Raw genomic sequence first — 22,787 nt, forward strand, 5'->3', positions numbered from 1 at the left:
ATGTGAAGTTGCTAGCAATGTTTGGGTTTTTTATGACAGCCTTATGTTTTTTGTTAATTGTAATTAGTTTTCTTAGTATGTGATGTGATTACGAATTTCTGGTACTTACAAATTTATTAGGATATTCTCTATAACTTTGGAACGAAAGTTTGTATTAATATATTGGGATGATTGGACCAATATGTATTTATGTGTGTATATATATAGCATATATTCATTTCAAGCATCAACCATCTCATAAACATGAAATATATCTTGAGCCACAAATTACATTGATGAAATGATGTTCATCTACAACATTGTTCATTATTCTTTGAAATCTACCAAAAACAAAACATGGATGAACTGAAAATCAAAGTCCCAATGTTCGATGATAATATATTAAAACCAATTCTACTTATCATTGTCACTCGTAACTATATGTCACATAAAACATAAAAAAAATTAAGGATCGACGACTTTATTTTATGAAAATGGAATTTTAAAATGTAACCATTGTGATTTTTTCAGAAAATAATTTCATGACCCTAACGTACCACAACACATAAACATATAGCAAATACTAGACAACAAGACATTGGCAACAATAGTAGGAAAACAATTCTTACCACAACTCTCTTAAAAAGTTGGTGTTAGGACCATTTTAGTTCTTGAAAAGTTCCAAGCAATGTTCTTAGTCCAAGTTCCTGCTCCAAAACTTCTTGTTATACTTTGCATAGGTAAAACTCCGGTACATGGCTCCCAATCCATCATCTGTCAGATTCCCGAGAGGGCTGATTACGACTTCATTACACGAGCAGAGGAAATAAGCCACTGACATCCTTGCTTTATCAGCATTGACGATTGCTCGATGCCACACACTCTTATACCTCCCATTACTCAGTGCCTACAATCACTCATTATTGATCATTTCAATCCACTTCATAATACAAATATGTTGCAGAACATATCTTTTGATGAAGATCATCGAGAATAATTTATAATTTTTACCTAATTTTTTAGGAATTTCACTATCCCAAAAACACATGTTATTAATGAAAAAACTAAGCCCACATTGATTAGCATGTGAGGACAATAAAATTCAGTATTCATGAGTCATGTTGTAAGGTTGCTTTTATGTTATGTGGCACTAAATTTTTATGGTTGCATTGGTTAACAATTAGACTCAAATTCAAATATCTGGAGTGAAATTGAAGGGCTCAGATTAAACAATTTTTAATCATAAGTTTCGAAACCATTTTTTTAATCTCAGGATTTAAACTATATTTAGACTGTTTTCGGCTATATGGAATTGGAGCTTTAGAATTGGAATTGGAGAAAAGTTTGTTTTAATTTTATGAGTTGTTTTTTCCCAATTCCACAAATTCCAATTCCAAAGCTCGCATTCCATGCAGTCGAACACAACCTTGGTCTTTTGTGCTTCGAATCATTGCTATTTGACCCAGACCCTTTCTCAACACATTTCTTTAGCCAAAGACAAATCGATGAAACGAGAGAGATCCGAGTGAATAGAAAGGAAAAAAAAAATTGGACGAATTCCACTTTCACTTTAAAGAAATCTATAACTTTCAATGTAGGTCATGATGAATCTAAACTTCATGTTAGCACAATGAAAACCTCAAGTTACCTGTAATTGATCGCCGAGGTTAATGACAAAAGCATCTGGATAGGGTTTGACAGCTACCCATTTCCCATCCTTGAGAACTTAAAGGCTTGCCACTTATTGGTCCTGAAGGAGAATGGTAAGGGCATTAGGGTCGGTATGTGCCGGCAATCCATAAGTCGGCTCTGGTTCTGGACATGGCAGATAGTAGTTCATAGTCATATGTTATCCTTGTTCACCCAAAATATTCTTGACACAGTCCTTATCGAGGCCTAAGCTCTCCGATATCAATTCCTGCAATTGGAACCCAAGTTTTTGAACTTCTATGTTGTAGTTACTCACAAAATCCCTGTCAGTGCAATGGAATATGACATTAGACTAATTCTTGCACATAATTAAGCAACAGATAAGCAGCATAAAATGAAGAGTATAAGAAAGTTGTTACATTTGAAATTTTTTATATGAACTATAGGTTGGAGGGCATAAAATGAATAGTATATATAAAAGAAAGTTGCGACATTTGATCTTTTTTGGAATCAAGATGTGATACCCCCAAATTTCTATTAAGTATATAATGTTTTCATGTTTTTATGTTGCGAAATTTTTCATTGAGAGAAGGATATATGGTTACTGGCATATAGATGTTGATGTGATCTAGTTGCAAATAAATGCAATGTTCCTAGTGTAGCTTGATTGTGTTCTTGACAGTAGGAACCACGTATTATGCGTTATAATTATGTAATTTATGTGTGTTTAGTGGCACCATTCTAATGGAGTAAAGCCCACTTATGAATGAAAAAAAAAAAATGCAATGTATTGAATTTCGGGGACGGAATTCCTTTGTTAGGAGGAAAAAATGTAATACCCCATATTTTTATGAAAATAATTAAATAGATTTTAATTAATTATTGTTGTTTTAATTTATTTTATTTATTTACATGTGTGTAGTTAATTATTTGCAATTTGGTATTTATAATATTTTAATTATTTTAAGTATATTTATTTTTATATGTGCATTGTTTATGTTTGGTATTTGAGGTGTAGTTAGATTTAATTTTGGGATTTTTGTGGAATTAGATTGAGTTTTGGGATTGTAATGGAATTAGATAGACCTTTTGAGGCAAGTTTGTAATTAATGACAAGTTGTTTATGAATTTTGGAATTGGTTTTCTCGGATGCTTTGTTGGGACAAATGAGGCACCGAAAGAAGAAAGAAAAAAAAAGAAAAGAAAAGAAGATAGGGAAAGGGAAAGGGAAAGGGAAAGGAGATAGAAATGATGAGGGAGGAATGATGGTGTTGGTATTTTATTTTTTTATTAATTGGTTTTGTGTTTGTTTTGAATAAGGAAGAGAAGGTTACATAAGAGAGAGTTTAAAGGTGGACGGAACGGCTAGACGGCATTGACGGATTTTATTTCCAGTGAAATAGACTTTAGATTTTAAATCATTAAAGCAAGTTTTACTCTACTCTACCTCTTTGAATTTATAAGCCTATCACCTTGATGGATCAAAATTATAATGGTTATTTTAGTCTACCACTTTGATTTAAAATAAAATAATAGTTTTATTTTATTTTAAATCAAAGTGGTAGACTAAAATAACCATTATAATTTTGATCTATTTTATTTTATGAATTTAAAATAATTTATTAATCGGATTCTGTGAACATGATTATCCTTTATAAAATTATAGATTTAATCATGTGTATATATGTATGTGTTGTTGTTATAATCTAGTGTTAGATGTATTGTTAGGATAAAATTATAATTACATTTTATCTTGTAGAATAAAATAATCTATAAATCGGATTCTATGAGCATATTTATTCTTTGCAAATTTATAGGTTTAAATATGTGTGTGTGTGTGTGTGTGTGTGTGTGTTTATATATATATATTTATATATATATATATATATATATATATAAATATATATGTTGTTATGATGATTAAATTTGTATTTTTCAGAAATTTGATATATATATGTTGTTATGATTAAATTTGTATTTTTATGAAATTTGTATAGATATATTAAATTTTGTTGTGTACGATTAACTATATTAAATGATTGATTAGATCATTATAAATATTAATTATGGTCCAATTAATTAATTATGGCCCAAAATATTAATTATAAGCTTTTGGGATTTTTCTGGTATTTTTTTGGATTTTTTCGGATTATTATTAGAATTATTTTATAATTTTCGGAATTAAAAATATATAACTGTAATCCGGTGTAATGCGGATCTGGGCCATTGACTTAATATGATGAAGGTTAAATGATTCAGTGTAATACGGTTCATAGAAATAGGGTGTACACGCGAATGTAGTGGTTAGATTTAATTGATGGAAGGGCATCCGATCTAGTGCTTCTCGGCACATGGAGATCTGGTGCGTGGGTGCATCTAAACCGTCTAGTATGGTTGGACACATGTGAACTTAAGTGAGATAATCTGGTGTAGACACGATCATAGTAACATAAATATCTCCTAGTAGTATAGGAATCTAAAAATGAAATTTAAACCATTGGAAAGCTAATGAAAATTTCATAAATTTAGGCTCAAGAATGACCTAATTTGGAGTTAAAACGACTAAGTTATGACCGTTTCAATTCCATGACACAAAAGAGGCAAAATAATAAGCTGAGCTCAAACGCTACTGTGAGCGCGTCCACACCAGATTATCTCACTTAAGCTCATATGTGTCCACCCATACTAGATTATTCATCTGTGACCAGACCAAGTCAACGGTTTAGATGCACCCATACACCAGATCTCCATGTGCCAAGAAGCACTGGATCGGATGCCCTTTCATCAATTAAATCTAACCACTAGATTCGCGTGTGCACCCTATTTCTGTGAACCGTATCACACTGAATCATTCAACCTTCATCATATTAAATAATTGGCCCAGATCCGCATATGCATCAACCCTCTAGGAATATATTTTTAATTCCAAAAATTATAAAATAATTCTAATAATAATCCGAAAAAATCCAGAAAATACCAGAAAAATCCCAAAAGCTTATAATTAATATTTTGGGCCATAATTAATAAATTGGACCATAATTAATATATATAATAATCTAATCAATCATTTAATATAACTAATCGTACACAACAAAATTTAATATATCTATACAAATTTAATAAAAATACAAATTTAATCATCATAACAACATATATATATATATATATATAGGAAAATGATAAAGTCACCGAATGATTTCTTCGAATAAATCTCGAATCTCACGTGTTTTTGTTCACTTAATCTACTTAAATAGTTTCTAAAAAATAATTGTTTTAATACGTGATAAGTATAGCCAATCACGTCAAATTCAGTATTAATGCGAGGATTCTTTTTCGGTTCCTCTGTCATTACTCATATATATATATACACGCATATTTAAACTTATAAATTTGCAAAGAATAAATATGCTCATAGAATCCGATTAATAGATTATTTTATTCCACAAAATAAAATATAATTATAATTTTATCTTAACAAGACATCTAACACGATATTATAACAACAACACATACATATATATACATGATTAAATCTATAATTTTATAAAGGATAATCATGTTCATAGAATTTCGATTAATAAATTATTTTAAATCCACAAAATAAAATAAAACTATTATTTTATTTTAAATCAAAGTGATAGACTAAAATAACCACCATAATTTTGATCAATCAAGGTGATATGCTTATAAATTCAAAGGGGTAGAGTAGAGTAAAACTTGCCTTAAGAATTTAAAATTTGAAGTCTATTTCACCAAAACTAAAATCCATCAATGCCGGCTAGCCCTTCCGTCCACCTTTCATCTCAATTTTCTCTTCTTCTACTTCATCTTATTTTACTTCTCTCTCTATCTCTATAGCTCTCTCTCCCGTAACCTTCTCTTCCTCATTCAAAACAAACACAAAACCAATTAATAAAAAAATAAAATATCAACACCATCACTCATCCCTCATCATTTCTCTCTCCTTTCCCTTTTCCTTTTCTTTCTTCTTTTCTTTTCTTTCTTCTCCTTTCGGTGCCTCGTTAGTCTTACCAAAGCAACCAAGAAAACCAATTTCAAAATTCCTAAACAACTTGTCATTAATTACAAACTTGCCCCAAACGGTTTATCTAATTCCATTACAACCCCAAAACTCAATCTAATTATACACCCAAAATTAAATCTAACTACACCTCAAATACCAAACATAAACAATGCACATATAAAAATAAATATACTTAAAATAATTAAAATATTATAAATACCAAATTGCAAATAATTAACTACACACATGTAAATAAATAAAATAAATTAAAACAACAATAATTAATTAAAATCCATTTAATTATTTTCATAAAAATACGGGGTATTACATAAGACTACTTTAATCACAATGTACTCGTCATTGCAATGAAATTTGGCATTAAATTGACTATTGCACTTACACTAATAGTTGCAATAAGCTTTCTTAGGAAAAAAAAAATTGGGTTGAGAATAGGGGTGGGCAAATAATTCGTGAATCCACGAATACAATCCAATTCATACAGATTGAATTAAATTGCTACACTCATAGATTGGTGGTGGATTAAAAAAAAAAAATCGGTAACTCATGGATTGGATCACAAATTCGTTAAAATCTGATCCGATCCTGATCAACGAGTCTATTCAGATCCGTGAGATATTTATATATTCAAAGAATTTATTAATTAATTTAATTAGTTAATGATCATTTAATTGACTTTAAGAATGTATTAGTTAAGGATCATTTAAATATATAAATTAATGTTGATAAATTAAAATTTTATCTATTTGGTTATAGTTAAAAAAAACTAAACAATATTGGACTATTTAGAAAAAACCCTAATCTGCGGATCCAATCCGATATGTTATTTCATAGATCCAATTTGATTTGTTGTCCAACAGATTGGTGGCGTATTAAAATTTTTTCAATCCGTTGAGAGCCGATTGGATTATGATTGATGCCTAATCCGATCTGATTTGATTTGTGGTCACTCTTAATTGAGAGGATCAAATTGATCTAGTTCAACTTATTCCGAACCATCTTTAGATCGGCAAATCTTTTTTTATTTTCGTTTTTGGTAGACACACATTTACTTGCTGCAAATTGAAACCCTAGACCTTCCGATTAAAAGAAAGAAGAGATATCGACTAAACCCTTTGCTACATAGGTATTTTTCAGTAAAGAAATAATAGATCTTCCGACGTTAATTGCCGACTTCTCTTCCGAATCCAACATGGTTGGATTACGGTGGAACTCTTAAAAAAAATTCCGTAACCATATCTTTCTCTTCAACTCATTTCTAATCACGTTAAATTTAGAAAAATAGTCGGCAGTTGAAATCGAAAGATATATCATTTTTCTTTTCAATATTACACCAACGAAAATGGTAGATTTTTCGAATTCAAAAATGCCAAAGGAAAATTATGTGATTGCGTGCGTGGGCTACCACATATATATTTGCGCCAGCACATCTTCAGCTCTGTTGGCCATAAACACAATTTTAAAGTGAAAAAAATAAAAAATAAAATAAAATCACTCACTCATGGATTCCCTGCTTTCCTAGGAATGTGGGCTTATAACTCCCTATTCCACTAATTGTTTGTTTGATTTATTTTTTGAATCAAACTTATGAATTGACCAAAAGCAAATCCTCTTTATCCTAATTCATTTTGAGGTAATGTAAATGGAACATTATTATGTGATAGTTTACACTCTGAAATGCGAAAAAACAAAATAAATAAATAAATAAAATAAAAATAAAACTCATGAAATATGTTCAAATTTGTAAATAATCTCTTTAAAGTATTTTTTGTGCATAAAACCCCTTGATTTCTCACATTTAGTTGCAAAATGTCCTATTGCCTTGACTAATTTTATTAAACGACCATAGTACCCTTTTTTCTTGTATTACACTTTATCTATTTTTCTTGTTGAAATAAATTGTGAAAAAAAATTCATACTAATTTGATGAAATATTCTCCATTAAATTTGCATAATTTTATTTTTAATTTTGAAATTAATTGTTTAAATAAAAATATTAAATAGAAAATTTTGAAATAATTTAAGTAATTTATTAATTTTTCATGAATATATTGCATAAAAAGAAGATATTTTTTTATTTAATTAATTTATTAATATTGCATAAAAAAGATATTTTGTATTTACATAATTTATTAAATTTTCTTGAATATTGTATGAATAAGAAGGTATTTTTTTACACCAATTTTTTTTTTTAAAGTGAGTATAATAAGTTTTATTATAATAAGTTAATCATTTTAGAAAATGGTAGCTACTAATCTATTTTTTCCCCCCATTTTTATGATAAATTGATACTAATTTTAAAATTAAGGTAAATGGTATAATTAATTTTTGAATAAGAGAAAATATAATAAAAAATAATTTAATAAAAAATGATAATTATAATTAGAAAGGGTAAAATAATCTTTTATAATGAATTTGTCCTTAATTACAACAAATTAATACGAATAGTTCATAAGGACCATCTTTAGTTGAGGAAAATTATTTGTAAAAAGACAATAATTCACTGATTTCAGTTATATTCTATCACCTTGAGATGGTAGAGATGACTTCATTATCAAGACTCAGAGTTACAAAAATTATTTTAAATGAAAATTAAATATTGACTATCATCTCCTATGGTTATGATTTTCGAGAACAATAATTGTATTTAATTTGTAATAATTAAATATGCCCAGCTTTTGTTATTCATTAAAGGAGAGCTAACTTCTAACATCTACTTTAAATTCTCCTCCAAACAAGGGGTGGGTTTCACTGGTGGTAGGTTTGTCACATGGACATTTATGATCTGTCCTTCATAGCTTTGAAAGTTCTATATTTCCTATTGATAAATTAATAAAATATAAAAATAATTTTTTCTTGACAACAAAATATAATAATAATAAAATATGATAAAACATCGAACAAGAAAAAAATCAAAATAATTCAAGAGCTTTGTAGGGTTTAATTTTCTACAACATTAAAAAAATAATCTACAACATTGTTATATATATATATAATCTAGTAATAAACAAGATTGCTTAATACAAATTGAAGTTTTTCATCTATTTCAATATTTAATATAAGTTTAAGTTTAAACAAAAAAATGGAAGATATTTTTATATTTTACTATTTATAAATATCAAATTTGAATGTTTGTTAAGGTGTGATAATTCATATTGTTAGCAGATCATATACATCTCCGCCACATAATAGTCTACATGTCAATTCAAACACTTAACACAAAAATAACTTGTTACACATAATCATGTAATCTGTTTAATAACTACGTTACTTATCATTTAATCCATTTAAATTAAATAAGTGATGTAACCCATTAATTAATTTTAATATAAAATTTATATAGAATGAAAAAAAAAAACTGACAAATTCAATATTCATATTAAATTTGTATTAAAATAACATAAATATTTATAGTGATTGAGTTAAAATAGTTTATGAGTTAATCGGATTGAACTCACACTATTACTTAAGGTCAACTCAAATTAATTAATTAAGGCTAACTTTGAGTTATCAATTCTACCCCGGCCTATAAATAAATAAATTATTCAACATACTATACTAGAAAAGTGTATGTGCTATTACAAGGTAATGAATTTATTATGTACCCAAAAATAAATAAATAAATAAATAAATTTTATAGAAGTCAACTGTTATAAAAGCTTAAATCAGTACGTCAAAACTTTAGACACCAACAACTTCAGTAATTATTTTATAAAAATAAATAAATAAATTTCACAATTTTGCGGTTGGAAGATAAATTTTTAAAATTTATTAATTTAGAGTTCGAAAGAGAGAATACTGAATAGTACTTGAGAGTATATAAATATTTGAGAGTATTTTGAGTGAGAGTCGAACTCTTTGAATAAATTTACATGACTAGTCAGAATAAATAATAGCTTTAGAGTTTAATATATATATATATATATATATATATTTGAGTGAACTAATATATTAATTTTAGTTATGAATGAAAAAGAATTTTTTTTTTTTAAAATATTTTTATTTTTATATATATTTAGGTTTTTATTGCTGCTTAATTAAATTCCAAAAGACCGTGTTTTAATGAGTAAATATTGAACCTTTGAAAGAAAAACTCTTAATCAAGGTACCTATTATGTCACTAGACCTTTTTAATGTATAAATATTGAATCTTTGAAAAAAAATGAGAGTTTTAAGTTAAATTTATTTGAGTTCTCTATGAAGTCGCGATTCAATCTTTACTCGCTAAAAAACTCGTTGTGCCTTCGAAGAAAACTCGAATAAATTTAACTAAAAACTCTCATTTTATTTCAAAGATCCAATCTTTTTATGTTAAAAAAGGTTTAGTGACTTAAAAAGTACCTTGATTGAGGTATTTTCATTCAAAGATTCAATCTTAGTCATCATTGAGTCTGCAAAAGTGATATATTTTCTCAAAAGTGCTATATCTTTAGATTTTTTATTTTATTTTTTATCAATTCAAAAATTGTGATTCATCCTAAACATTACCAGATTTTTAAAATATATATATATATATATATATATATATATATATATATATATATATAGAATGGAATTTCTCATGTTGGATATGCCTCTTGAGTGCAGATGAGGGACTCTTTTAGTTCTACAACGGGCCTCCAATGTAGTCATTTTTTATGTACTCTTTTTAGGCATTTTTGTGGACTTGAAATCTGCAAATACAATTATTTGTAAGATAGTCAGGTTACATGTAGAACCTTAAAAAACACTAATTGCCCTGTTTGGTTGATAAGAATGTAGGGAAAAAATAAATAAACAAAGTTAATTAAGAATCTCATCAGAGCTGCAAATGAACCGAGCCGAGCCAAGCTTTGGTTTGCTCGAGCTCGGCTCGTCAACTTTAGAGAGCTGCTCGGGCTCAGCTTGGGCTCGGGAGAGCCTGGCTAAACCAAGCTTAAGCTCGAGCTCGGACTCGGTAAAGATTTGCCAAGCTCAGGCTCAGCTCGGCTCGGGATTGTCTACCTACCGACTATCACCAATCAAAGAACATCTCCTAAACAAAATCTATATGCGTCTTCAATAAGAAAGAAATTCATCTGATATGGATGAGACAAGAAAAAATACAGAGCTTCAAGTTAAAATCAAACATGACATGGTTAAAGAAATCCATCTGATATATATGGATCAGATAAGAAAAAAAAAAATACAGAGCTTCAAGTTAAAATCAAATCTGACATGGTTATCGACCCCATTAATAATCTGTCGTTTTGTCTGAAATTTCTTAATCCCTTATTTAATCTTTTCTTGAGCTTAAGATCTGATAGAGAACAATAGAGAGAGAGTTGCTGTGTATGGCTGTGGAGGGTTAACAGTGAGGAGCTAAAAAGGACGTGCCGGAGTAGTTTGTAGTTCTAGGGTTTATCTTCTCCATCTCTTTTAACTTTAGTAAACCAACGGTTGAGATGTATTAGATTCTAAAGTTGAGATGAAATCTTATTTGGATGGTAGACTAATGGGCCTTAATGAAATAATGTAAATTGGGCTAGAGTTATACTTTTATGGGCTAAATCTTTTAGATGTAATGTAATAATTAAATATGGGCTTGTAGAATGATAATACAAATGGGCTAGTTAACGAGCTTGTTCACGAGCCTATCAAGCCGAGTTTAATGTTGCTCAAACTTAGCTCGTTTACTAAACGACCTTGAAAATAGAGCTCAAGCTCGGCTCGTTTACTAAATGAATGAGCTCGAGCCGAGCTTTTTACGAGCCAAGCTCGAACTATTCATGAACAACTCGGTTCATTTGCAGCCCTAAATCTCATACTGTATTTTTCAATTGGGTACATGTCAAGAAAAGAGAAAGTGAAAATGGCTAACCTAATTAACCCTTATACAATTTTTTTTTATTTTTTTTATTTTTAAAATGAGCAGCATGGAGTGTAAGAGACAATGGTAATAAAAAAGCAAATTTCAAAATCATACCTTTAAAAAAAAAAAAAAAAAAAAAAATAGGATTTTGTTTTTTAATCTAATGCTCAGGAAACAAAGATGAGTCTCCAGCGATGAAAATATCTACGATGAGTACGGTGCACTGTGTACATTGTAGTGATTTATGTTCGCGCATGTTGTACCCGCGGACAACTATGATGTGCCCTGTGCACAGTGCATTGGGCACACCGAATACCTACTCTCCAACGATAGTACAACACGGACGCCTGTAATGTGTTCAGCGCCTTTGGCACAACTAATACTTGTTCTCCAATGATTGGGTTCCTTTTGAACCTTTAATATACTTTTTTCCACATAGAGTGAGAAGGCGATGAAGAAACATATACAGTTGGAATGTGAAAGTTGTGGAAAGGACATTAGTTGTAAAGAAGGTGTCTATTGGATTTTGTGATTTTCAAAGAGGTGCTAGTAGTTAAATATGTAACCTTTCAATGATTTCTTGTTTGATAATTCAATTGAGCGCTTAATTCTGAATATAATAAATGCTTATCCAATTAAGTGAGTTTCATAACGCAATTTGTATACCACTGAAAAAGGCTACTTAAAATGTGGTAAAATTTTAAGTAATGGGGTTATCATTATCGCTAACTGTTGAACGTTGAAATTTTTAAAAAATATTTAAAAATATTTATTTTCTTAATACCACTTAAAAACTTTGCACTTAAAATTCAACTCTTAAAATTTTAATAATTATTTTTCAGTTTATCAAACAACAGTAGTGCAGATTAAAGGAAAAATGTCAAGTTATAGATGAGATGTCTCTTGATTTTTTGGCTTTGTGTTAGTGGTTAATTATTATATATATATATATATATATATATATATATATATATATATTTAAAAACAACTTATATATTTAATAGATTATATATTTAAGGAAAAAATGCAAAAACCCCCCTGAAGTATTGGTAAACAAGTAAAAAACCCCCTGAACTAGCAATTATGCAAATAACCCCCTAAAGTATGCAATTTTGTTCCAGATTGCCCCTTCCGGCCACCGTCCGACGAAAATTCACTGTTATTTGAAACACTTGAGATAGAAAGTGAATTTTATGGATAATAATACCCTTTAAAATTTGAAAAGATGAAATAACCCTCTTGTGACCGTTATGGCCAAACATGCCTTGTATATACTAGTATATACACCCTCAAATCGTTATATAAACACCCCCAATTTGTTAAAACCCTAGCTAACCCAATATTAGAAAAACACAAAATTGATTCCCTATATCAACCTTATTCATCTGTTCGTGGTTAGATCCCCTCTCTCTCACCTTTGTTCGTGATCAAATCTAGTCAAATTCAGTCTCTATCGTGGTCTACTCCATCTAACCCTCTGTTCGTACTCTAGTGAAAGGTAATCCCGTCTCTGTCATTGGGTCTATATTAGTGTTTTTTGATATATATATAATGATAGGGAGTCCGTTCTCTCATTTCTTCTCTCTATTCTTCTTCCTCCTCCTTTTTTGCTTTCTGGTCTCGCTCCTCAATCATGGAGTCTCTCAGTTCGATTTCTAAAAATTGAAGAGAGAGAAAACAGAGAAGTTATCATTCGTAAAATTTTAAGGGATTTGTATTCGGAAAATTTCAGCATATCAGTTTATATATACATACAGAGGTTGTGTAAATATAGATCTATTTTTTATTTAGCTCAGTATGTCATGAATTTTTTAAGATGTTTGAAATGAACAATGTTGGGTTTCAATCATGAATAAGAGGTGTTGGTGTGGCCAAAGAGCTTCCGTATTCATTTCTGAATCCACAAACAATCCTCGTAGGCTCTATTTTTAGTGCAGTAGAAGGGTTTGCAAATACTTTAAATGGGGGATTCCTCCTGTTACCCAAAATAACATTCGAGCTACAACTCCTCTAGCTGCTCATCTTGTGCCTCATGCAGCTTATCCCTTGTTAGAAAAAGCTCCTCCAGTAGCTCTCAATTCAGTTGCAAGTGTTGTGTTTATTAGAAGCCTTATTTTGTTTGGGTTCTCTGTTCTAAATTTATTTGTTGCTCTTATTATTAAGTGAAGCAATGTAGGAAGATGAGGCCTATCCAGTTGAAGTTAGGACTGTTTTAGAGGTGTGGGGTTGTTGTATGATATTTTGGATGTTTAGGTTGTATGGTTGTATGGTTACATTATGTAGGAAGATGGGGCCTATCCAATTGTAGTAATGGTGTTGATAAATAAAATGCTATGTTTTGATTAATGCACTTTTTGAAGTCATGTTCAATGGTGGTTGGGAGTCGTCACGCTACACCATAAGCTTAAGAGTGTGCATTAAGGCGAGGGCCAAGTTTTACATTTATAATTTGTCACTACTGCCTTTCACTAAAAATATAGTAAGGGTGAGTAGGGATCGTCCCAAGGGATTGTGAAGGTCGCAAAAGGTTGTGGAATCAAAATTAAGGTTAGTAGGTCGAGTGATCAAAAGATTGGTTGGTGGTTGAATTAAGCTAAGATGCACTTTAAACTAAACAATAATGTAATAGAAGTAAAATGAGAGAGAGAGATCTTGGGGTTTAGAGATCACCACTAAGCACAACTCCACTACACCTTTAATGAATGATTAATGAGGGGAAAGGCATGTATTTTGACAATGGTGTGTGTGTGTGGTTGTTTCAACAAGCATGGATGACAAATTAAGCATATATTGTCTAAGCAACATAGTGGATAGCACAACATATCAAATTAAGCCATTAATCCTTTCTTTAAGCTCACAACCAAACACAATATAAAATTAGAGAAATATGCTACTTGCTTTCATGAGTATGGAATATCAAACAACAAGCATGGATTGTCCTCCCATTTAACATCTAGCTACCACTACACTACAACTAAGCTAATGACATGAAATTAAGCTAATTAACTAAGGGAGAGGCACAATCCATCAAGAAATAAGCATGAACCATCAAATAAACCACAAGGACATTCCATTAAGCACTATGTCTTGACAATCTCTAGATCTATAGCATTAATACACATAGACATGCATCAACAACACAAGAAATAGAGGCAAACACATGAACATTTATTCTAACATACATAGACATATGGATAGAATGGAATGATCAATTGGAAGCATTAAACCATACAAACCATTGAATAAACAAGATCTATATATATAAATATGTTAAAACAAGTATCACAATACAAATCCCCTCAAAAATACATAAATCAAGATGTAGAAAGCATGCTTAGGGCAAACTCTAGCCCCAAGAGGATGTCTAGCGACTCATGGATGGTGTCCTCCAACCCTCAAGGGCTAACTCCATGGTAAAGATTTGCTCCTTGGTTGATGAAGAGTCTCCAATGGTGTCTCTAGCCTTCTTCTCCTCTAAGCTTTCTCTCTAAGAGTTCTACTAGGTATGATATGATATGATGTAAAAAGTAATCCTTATCCTTATATAGGTAGGTCAAATAACACCCAAAATAAGCTGGGGTCGTACAACAAATATTCCTCAATGATTGGATAAAGGACAACTTTTTGTGAGCTGGAAATTTAACTTTTTCGCACTGGAAGAAGTTTGATCGATCGAACCTTGGACTTGGATCAATCGAACATGGCTGAGATCTATCGAACTTAGACTGGATCGATCCTCAATGGCGGCGCCTTTTGGGATAAAAACAAACCTGAGATATTTTGAAGATATTTTTTAGAAAAGGACACAAGTGGTTGGTAGGGTGGTACAGTTGGATAAGATTTGGCATCTGGATAAAGACAAGAACGTTTGATCGATCGAAGAATGATGTTGGATCGATCAAACTTTTGGGATCTCTGAAAATGACATCATGGCTTGGATCTATCTTGAAGTGCTGAGATCGATGGAAGTTCGATCGATCAAAGACTGATGTTGGATTGATCGAAGATGCTAAAATTCCACCTTTAAGCTTCCTTTTGCTCTACTTTGCTCCTTTCTTTTATTCATCCCAGAATTGCTTCATTTCTGCTCTTATTTGGTGGTTGAGTTAGCTTATTTAGGGGATAAGTATCTGAAAATGGAAATAACACGAAATTAATCTAAGGCGAGAAAATAAGATAGATAAAGGTCCTAGAATACCTAAGCTTAAGGGGTTTAAATGCGCACTTTTCAGCGCTCATCACACCCCTAAACTTAAATATTGCTAGTCCTTAGCAATGAACTAGAAAGTAAAGGAATTAAATGAACAACTATACAAGTATGAATCTAGAAAACAATAAATGGATAACGCCACTTTCGTAGGGAACACGATTGCATTTAGCATATGCAACAAGCCTTTTAAACCCCTAGGTTACCCCTAGTGGACGAGTGAAGTTTCGTGAGGGTTTCTAAAAATGATACCCATAAACATTAAGCTCATTCTTTCAAAAGAGGTACCAATATTGCAAACAAGTATTGGGAGAAAACTACCTCAAGTATGCATTGTTTCAAACATTTATAAGCAATCTCCCAAAATTTCAACATCAAGCAAGCAAATGTGGTCCTCCACACATCAAGAAAATGATCATGAAAATTAAAACAACACTAGAATCCTTTTTGAGTGGATCGACATCAAATGTGTTGCTATCTAAGCCAATTAAAGAATTAATCACATCCTTACCCTCAAACTAGCACACAAATCTAGTACCGATCATCAAGACAAAAAGTAGACATTTTATTAAAACTTTATTATTCTAGGTGCGCTTATTCTTTTCACTCGATTTTTTTTTTTCTCATTTTTTTTTTTTTTTTTTTTTTTTTTAGGATCAAAGATGGAAGCATGGTGCAATGTATTGATCTATTAAGCTTAAAATTCATGAGATCGAGCGTTAGATCAATGACTCCCAAAACAGACGGCTTTAGGGCATTAGGCGTTCAAACACCCCTACGGACTTGCAAGCTCAAATCAATTAGGTTACAAATCAAAACAACCTCCATCTAATCATTTCTCACTTCTCACCTTTTGGGAGAAGTCCTCACTTTTTTCTTTTTTCTTTTTTCTTTTTTTTTTTTTTTTTTTTTTTTTTATTCAATTATTAACCTAGAGTTTGGGCCCTCCACCTTTCGGCGCGAGAAGTTCAATACTTGATGAGGCTAGAATCCCGGCTACTTAGTGAAAAGGGATTGTTATCCACCTTTATCAAGAATGTAAGCTCAATTGGGATATAACCAATTCAATAGTCAACAAAGCATGTACCCCACAATTGGGTGCTAGTGTGCGCCTGTACTAGTGTAGAAGACTAGATTGAATCTCAAAACAATCACAAAATCGGGATGATGTGGACCACAAGTGCAAGCATGATATCAATCTTTCGAAAAATTTACTCCTAAATGGCATCTACAAGGCATACAAAGAGTATTGGGCTCTCAAGTCAAACAATTTTTAAATTTTAAGCAATATAGTCCTCAAAAGATTAAAATCATCGCTAAAATGGATCCCAAATCTCAATCATGAAATCAAGTCTCAAACTTAAATAGAATGCAACAAAGTCACTTTACCCCCAAACTTAGACCGCACATTGTCCTCAATGTACAATGAGAACAATGAAAAAGATGGAAAGAGTTTACCATGTTAGCAAAGACATGAAGCTCGGTTGCGATCCATTTTGAAAGACGTCTCCCCTAAACTTAGAATCAACAACTTACTTGAATAATCACACTAGCAAACTCACATCAAATAGCAAATGGGATAAGAATAACCAAGGCATGCAATCTAAGGCAATGTAGTACAAGATGAAAGAGAGATATGAGATCAAGCCCTAGCTGAAGCATGAAAGTATGCATGACTACACATAAGGGCACAATGGTGAATATATATTTTTTGAATAAACAAAAGAAATATGAACAATGATTGCTAAGTTTAACGTCTTACTTAGAAAAACCACCCTTTTTTTTTGAAAAATAAAAATAACTAAATAAAATAAAAGAAATATTTTTGGGATTTGTGATATATAAACAAAAATAAAAATAGAAGTAAAAGTAAACATAAATTTTCAAAACCTGCAGACATATTCGATCGATCTGACAAAATACTCGATCGATCTGACAGAGAGGTGAAATATGCAGGTTGATACAGGTCAAAAAAATTTCTAAGTGTTGAGACCTCAGATCGATCGAACAAGAAGTTGGATCGATCGAAAATGTGAAGATCGATCTAGGAATGTTTTCGATCGATCTGACAGAGAGCTGAAAATATGTAGGTTGATGCAGGTCAAAAATTTTTCTAAGTGTTGAGACCTCAGATCGATCGAAACTCCATCTAAGATCGATCGAAAAAGTAAAAAAAAAAAATTTTCATTTTACATAGCAACCCTAGATATCTTCATAAATAGGGTCTATTAGATGTGCAGCCTCTAAATGTCTTTAAAAGACTTGGCCCTCAATGTAGGGTTTTAATCTTTGTCCATTAACCTTGAAAATGTTTCCCTTTTTCAAACTTTGAATTTCGACCGCCCCATGAGGTGCAACAGAGATGACTTCATAAGGACCCTCTCATTTGGTTCTCAACTTTCCCGGAAAGAGTTTCAACCTAGAGTTGAAAAGCCAAACTTTTTGACCGGGCTCAAAAGACTTCTTTACAATGTGCTTATCATGAAAAGCCTTAGTTCTTTCTTTGTAGAGTTTGGCATTATCATAGGCATTATGCCTCAACTCTTCCAACTCACTCAATTGCAATAACCGATTTTCTCCGGCTTTGTCAAGGTCAAGATTGAGCTTTTTAACCGCCCACAAGGCTCTATATTCCAACTCAACCGGAAGATGGCAAGGCTTTCCATATACAAGTCAATAAGGAGACATGCCAATGGGAGTCATATATGCTGTCCGGTAGCCCACAAGGCATCATTTAACTTTTGTGACCAATCTTTCCGGGTGGTGTTAACTGTTTTCTCAAGAATATGCTTGATTTCCCGGTTAGACACTTCCACTTGCCCACTTGTTTGAGGGTGGTAAGGAGTGGCCACTTTGTGAGTAACGGAGTACTTAAGAAATAAGTGCCTTAAGAATTGGTTGCAAAAATGCTTTCCTCCGTCACTTATCATAGCCCTAGGCATACCAAAACGAGCAAAGATATTGGATTTGATGAATTAAATAACCACCGAATGGTCATTTATTTTGGTAGCACAAGCTTCCACCCACTTGGAAACATAATCAACGGCAAGGAGAATGTATTGAAAACCATAGGACATAGGAAATGGACCCATAAAATCAATGACCCAAATGTCAAAGATTTATACAACAAGTATATTGGTCAAGGGCATCATGTCTCTTTTTGACATGGATCCTATCTTTTGACATCTCTCACACGACTTGCAAAAGTTGTAGGCATCTCTATGGATAGTGGGCCAAAAAAGCCCACTTTGAAGAACCTTCAAGGCGGTTTTCTTTGCACTAAAATGCCCCCTACATGCAAGTGTATGACAAAACACAAGAACACTTGGAATTTCACTCTCCGGAATGCATCTCCTCACAATTTGGTCCGGACAATAACGGTACAAGACATGGTCTTTCCAATAATAATTCCGGATGTTGGCAAAGAAACGATTCTTCTCGTTCTTTGACCAAGAAGTTGGGAGATTGCCAATTGCCAAATAATTCACAATGTCAGCAAACCAAGGCATTTGCCCATTTGTAATTTGAAAAAGTTGTTCATCTGGAAAAGAATCATGAATTGGTGGGCTAGGGGAAGTAACTATCAATAACCTTGAAAGATGATCTACAACCACATTCTCGGTGCCTTTCTTGTCTTTGATCTCAAAGTCAAATTCCTGAAGAAGCAAAATCCATCTAATCAATCTAGGTTTTGTTTCTCTTTTTGTCAAAAGATGCCTTAAAGCAGCATGGTCAGAATAGACAACAACTTTAGACCTTAAGAAATAGGATCGAAATTTAACAAGGGCATATACTATGGCAAGTAACTTTTTCTCTGTAGTGGAGTAGTTCAATTGAGCTCCCGAGAAAGTTTTGCTTGCATGGTATATGGCACATGGAAGCTTCCCTACTCTTTGCCCCAAAACCACCCCCATGGCATAATCAGAAGCATCACACATAATTTCAAATAGTAATGACCAATTTGGGGGTTGCATGATAGGAGCGGATGATAATAAAGCACGCAATTTATGAAAGGCATCTAGGCATGCTTGATCAAAGACAAAAGGAGTTTCCTTGGCAAGAAGATTGCACAAGGGTCGAGCAATTTTGCTAAAGTCTTTGATGAAACGACGATAGAAGCCGGTATGACCTAGAAAGGAACAAACTTCCTCACCATTGAAGGCGGAGGCAATTCAGAAATAAGCTCAACTTTCACCTTATCTACCTCAATCCCCCTCCTTGAGATGACATGACCCAAAACAATACCCTCTTGAACCATGAAATGGCTCTTTTCCCAACTAAGAACATGGTTTGTTTCACGACATCTTTTAAGCACCAAATCTAGATTTTTAAGGCATGCATCAAATAAGGTCCCAAATACAGAAAAATCATCCATAAAAACTTCAAGAAACTCTTCCACCATGTCCGAGAAAATTGACATCATACACCTTTGGAATGTAGAGGGAGCATTGCACAACCCAAAAGGCATCCATCTATAAGTAAATGTGCCGAATGGACAAATAAATGTGGTTTTCTCTTGATCCAATAGGTCAAGGGCTACTTGATTATAAGCCGAATAGCCATTAAGAAAGCAATAGTACTGTTGCCCAGCCAATCTCTCTAGAATTTGATCAATGAATGGCAAAGGGAAGTGATCTTTTCTAGTGGCGGCATTTAATTTGCAGTAATCAATGCATACTCGCCATGAATTGGCAGTACGCTTAGAGATTTCCTCTCCCTTTGCATTCTCAACTACAGTAATCCTCGATTTCTTGGGAACCACTTGAGTAGGGCTCACCCATTTGCTATCAGAGATTGGGTAAATGATTTCAGCATCTAAGAGTTTGACAACTTCCTTTTTTACCACCTCTTTCATATTTGGATTAAGTCTCTTTTGGGCATCCCTAAAAGGCTTTGCATCCTCTTCCATAAGTATGCGATGTATGCAAATAGAAGGGTCAATTCCCTTTAGGTCCACTACACTCCATCGTATGGCTTTTTTATTTTCTCTAAGCACATTTAAGAGAGCATTTTCTTGGTCCTTTTCAAGACTTGAAGAGATGTTGACCGAGAGGGTGTCTTGTGGGCCTAGGAATGCATACTTGAGATTTGAAGGTAGAGTCTTAAGCTCAAGAGTTGGTGGAGAGACTAGAGATATGATTGGTGGAGTGCTAGAGAGTGGAGGGAGAGGCTCAATTGGAGTTTTCCAAGGTGGAAAATCCAAGCTTGCAACGGATTCCATGAGATTACTTACTTCATTCATTGATTTTTCATCATCAAACCCACAATTGCTATACATTTCAAGAAGATAAGAAGCAAGAGGATCATCGGATAGAAAGGATGAAAGTTCATCCTCAACTGGTTGTTTCTTAACCATGGTTGGAATTGATTCTTTAACAACCTCATCTAACACATCTATAAGGCAACACTCGTCTTCATCTATGGGATGTCGACCTGCATTGAAAACAATAAGCTTGACCATCATATTACCAAAAGAAAGGTCCATAACCCCGGATCTATAATTGATAGTTACATTTGCAGTGGCAAGAAATGGCCTTCCCAAGATAATTGGGATGTGGTTGGTCGGATTGGCAACCGGCTCAGTATCAAGAACTACAAAATCAACCGAAAAGTAGAACTTATCAACTTTGATGAGAATGTCCTCAACCATGCCCCTAGGTGTTTTGACAGATCTATCGGCCAATTGAAGCACCATCGAAGTTGGCTTCAACTCATTCAAACCTAGTTGGACATACACGGAGTAAGGAATTAAGTTAACACTCGCTCCTAAGTCAAGAAGAGCTCTACGAACTTCATAGTTTCCTATCACACAAGAAATGGTCAGAGCACCAGGATCTTTAAACTTAGGTGGAGTGTTATGTTGAATCACGGAGCTTACTTGCTCCGTGAGAAACACTTTTTTAGGGCTTTGTCCCTTGCTCTTCCTCTTTTGTGTGCAAAGATCTTTCAAAATTTTTGTATAAGGCAGAATTTGCCTAATTGCATCCAAGAGAGGAAGATTTATGTTGACTTGCTTAAAAATTTCCATCATGTCATAAATTTTTCCTTCTTACCTCCCATAAGGTGAAGTCTCTTTTAAAGCATAAAGGAATGGAGCTTTTGGCTTATAAGACCTTGCAACTAGAGGAATTGATGAAGAAGCTTGAGGATTCCGATTAGGAACATTTTCATCTAAGGAAGTAAGAGTAGGATTGGCAACGGGACGGGTGACAACTTTTGGTTGCACCGGTTCACTATTTTCCTTTGGTTGTTCAACCATATTGTTTACTTGTCTACCACTTCTCAAAGTGGTGATGGCTTGCACTTGAGCTTGGGAAGAACACCCCGATGTAGGGTTTGCTTCCACACAAAATTGGGCTTTTGGATTCCTATCGGGTTGACTAGGTAATTTCCCAACTTCTCTTGCATTCAATGCATTAGCTATGGTCTCGATTTGGGATTCAAGCTTTGATATGGATTGAGAATGGGAATGCAACAAGTTGGTATTCATCTCTAAGCTACCTAAGGCTACCAAAACTTTGTCTTCGAATGTGGGATTGCTAGAAGGTGCATGAGGATAATGAGTGCCAACTTGGGAATCATACATTTGAGGATGTGAAAAATGGTTCATCCTTTGGTGATGAGAAGAAGAAACAATTCCTTGAGAACCTCCATTCCTCTTATGAGGTGGAATGTATTTGCTTTGAAGATTTTTGATTTGGTAAGGACTTGAATTCTCATTCCACATTGGAACGTATGCACTTGAATAAGGATGAACAAATGTAGCATTGACTTGTTCAAAATGTTCATTAAACACATGTCTATGGGGATAATTGGAAGTATTATGTAGAACACTTGAACATGTCATGCAAGGCTCACAAGAATGAGAAAAATGATGAAGAGGAGATGAATTGATAGCCGGTCTTTGACTTAACAAGAATTGATCAAGTTTTTTAGAAAGAGTCTTAACCTCGGCTACAATTTCTTTTGATTCTTCAATTTGACACACTTTTGCACTTTTCTCTTTTTCATTAGAATTATGATCAAACCGAGAAATGTAATATTTATGCAAAGAATTTTCACTCATTTTCTTAAAAAGA

The 22,787-nt window shown here is 32.7% G+C and overlaps 1 pseudogene; it reads right to left on the reverse strand.

Annotated features, from left to right (window-relative positions):
- Positions 1–531: 531 nt before the first annotated feature.
- Positions 532–21,967, reverse strand: LOC132270151 (protein DOWNY MILDEW RESISTANCE 6-like; annotated as a pseudogene).
- Positions 21,968–22,787: the final 820 nt, after the last annotated feature.

The sequence above is a fragment of the Cornus florida genome, unplaced genomic scaffold (genome assembly GCF_030987335.1).
Source record: "Cornus florida cultivar Cherokee Brave unplaced genomic scaffold, ASM3098733v1 CherokeeBrave_3.0.0_Hap2_Chr08, whole genome shotgun sequence".
Taxonomy (NCBI): domain Eukaryota; kingdom Viridiplantae; phylum Streptophyta; class Magnoliopsida; order Cornales; family Cornaceae; genus Cornus; species Cornus florida.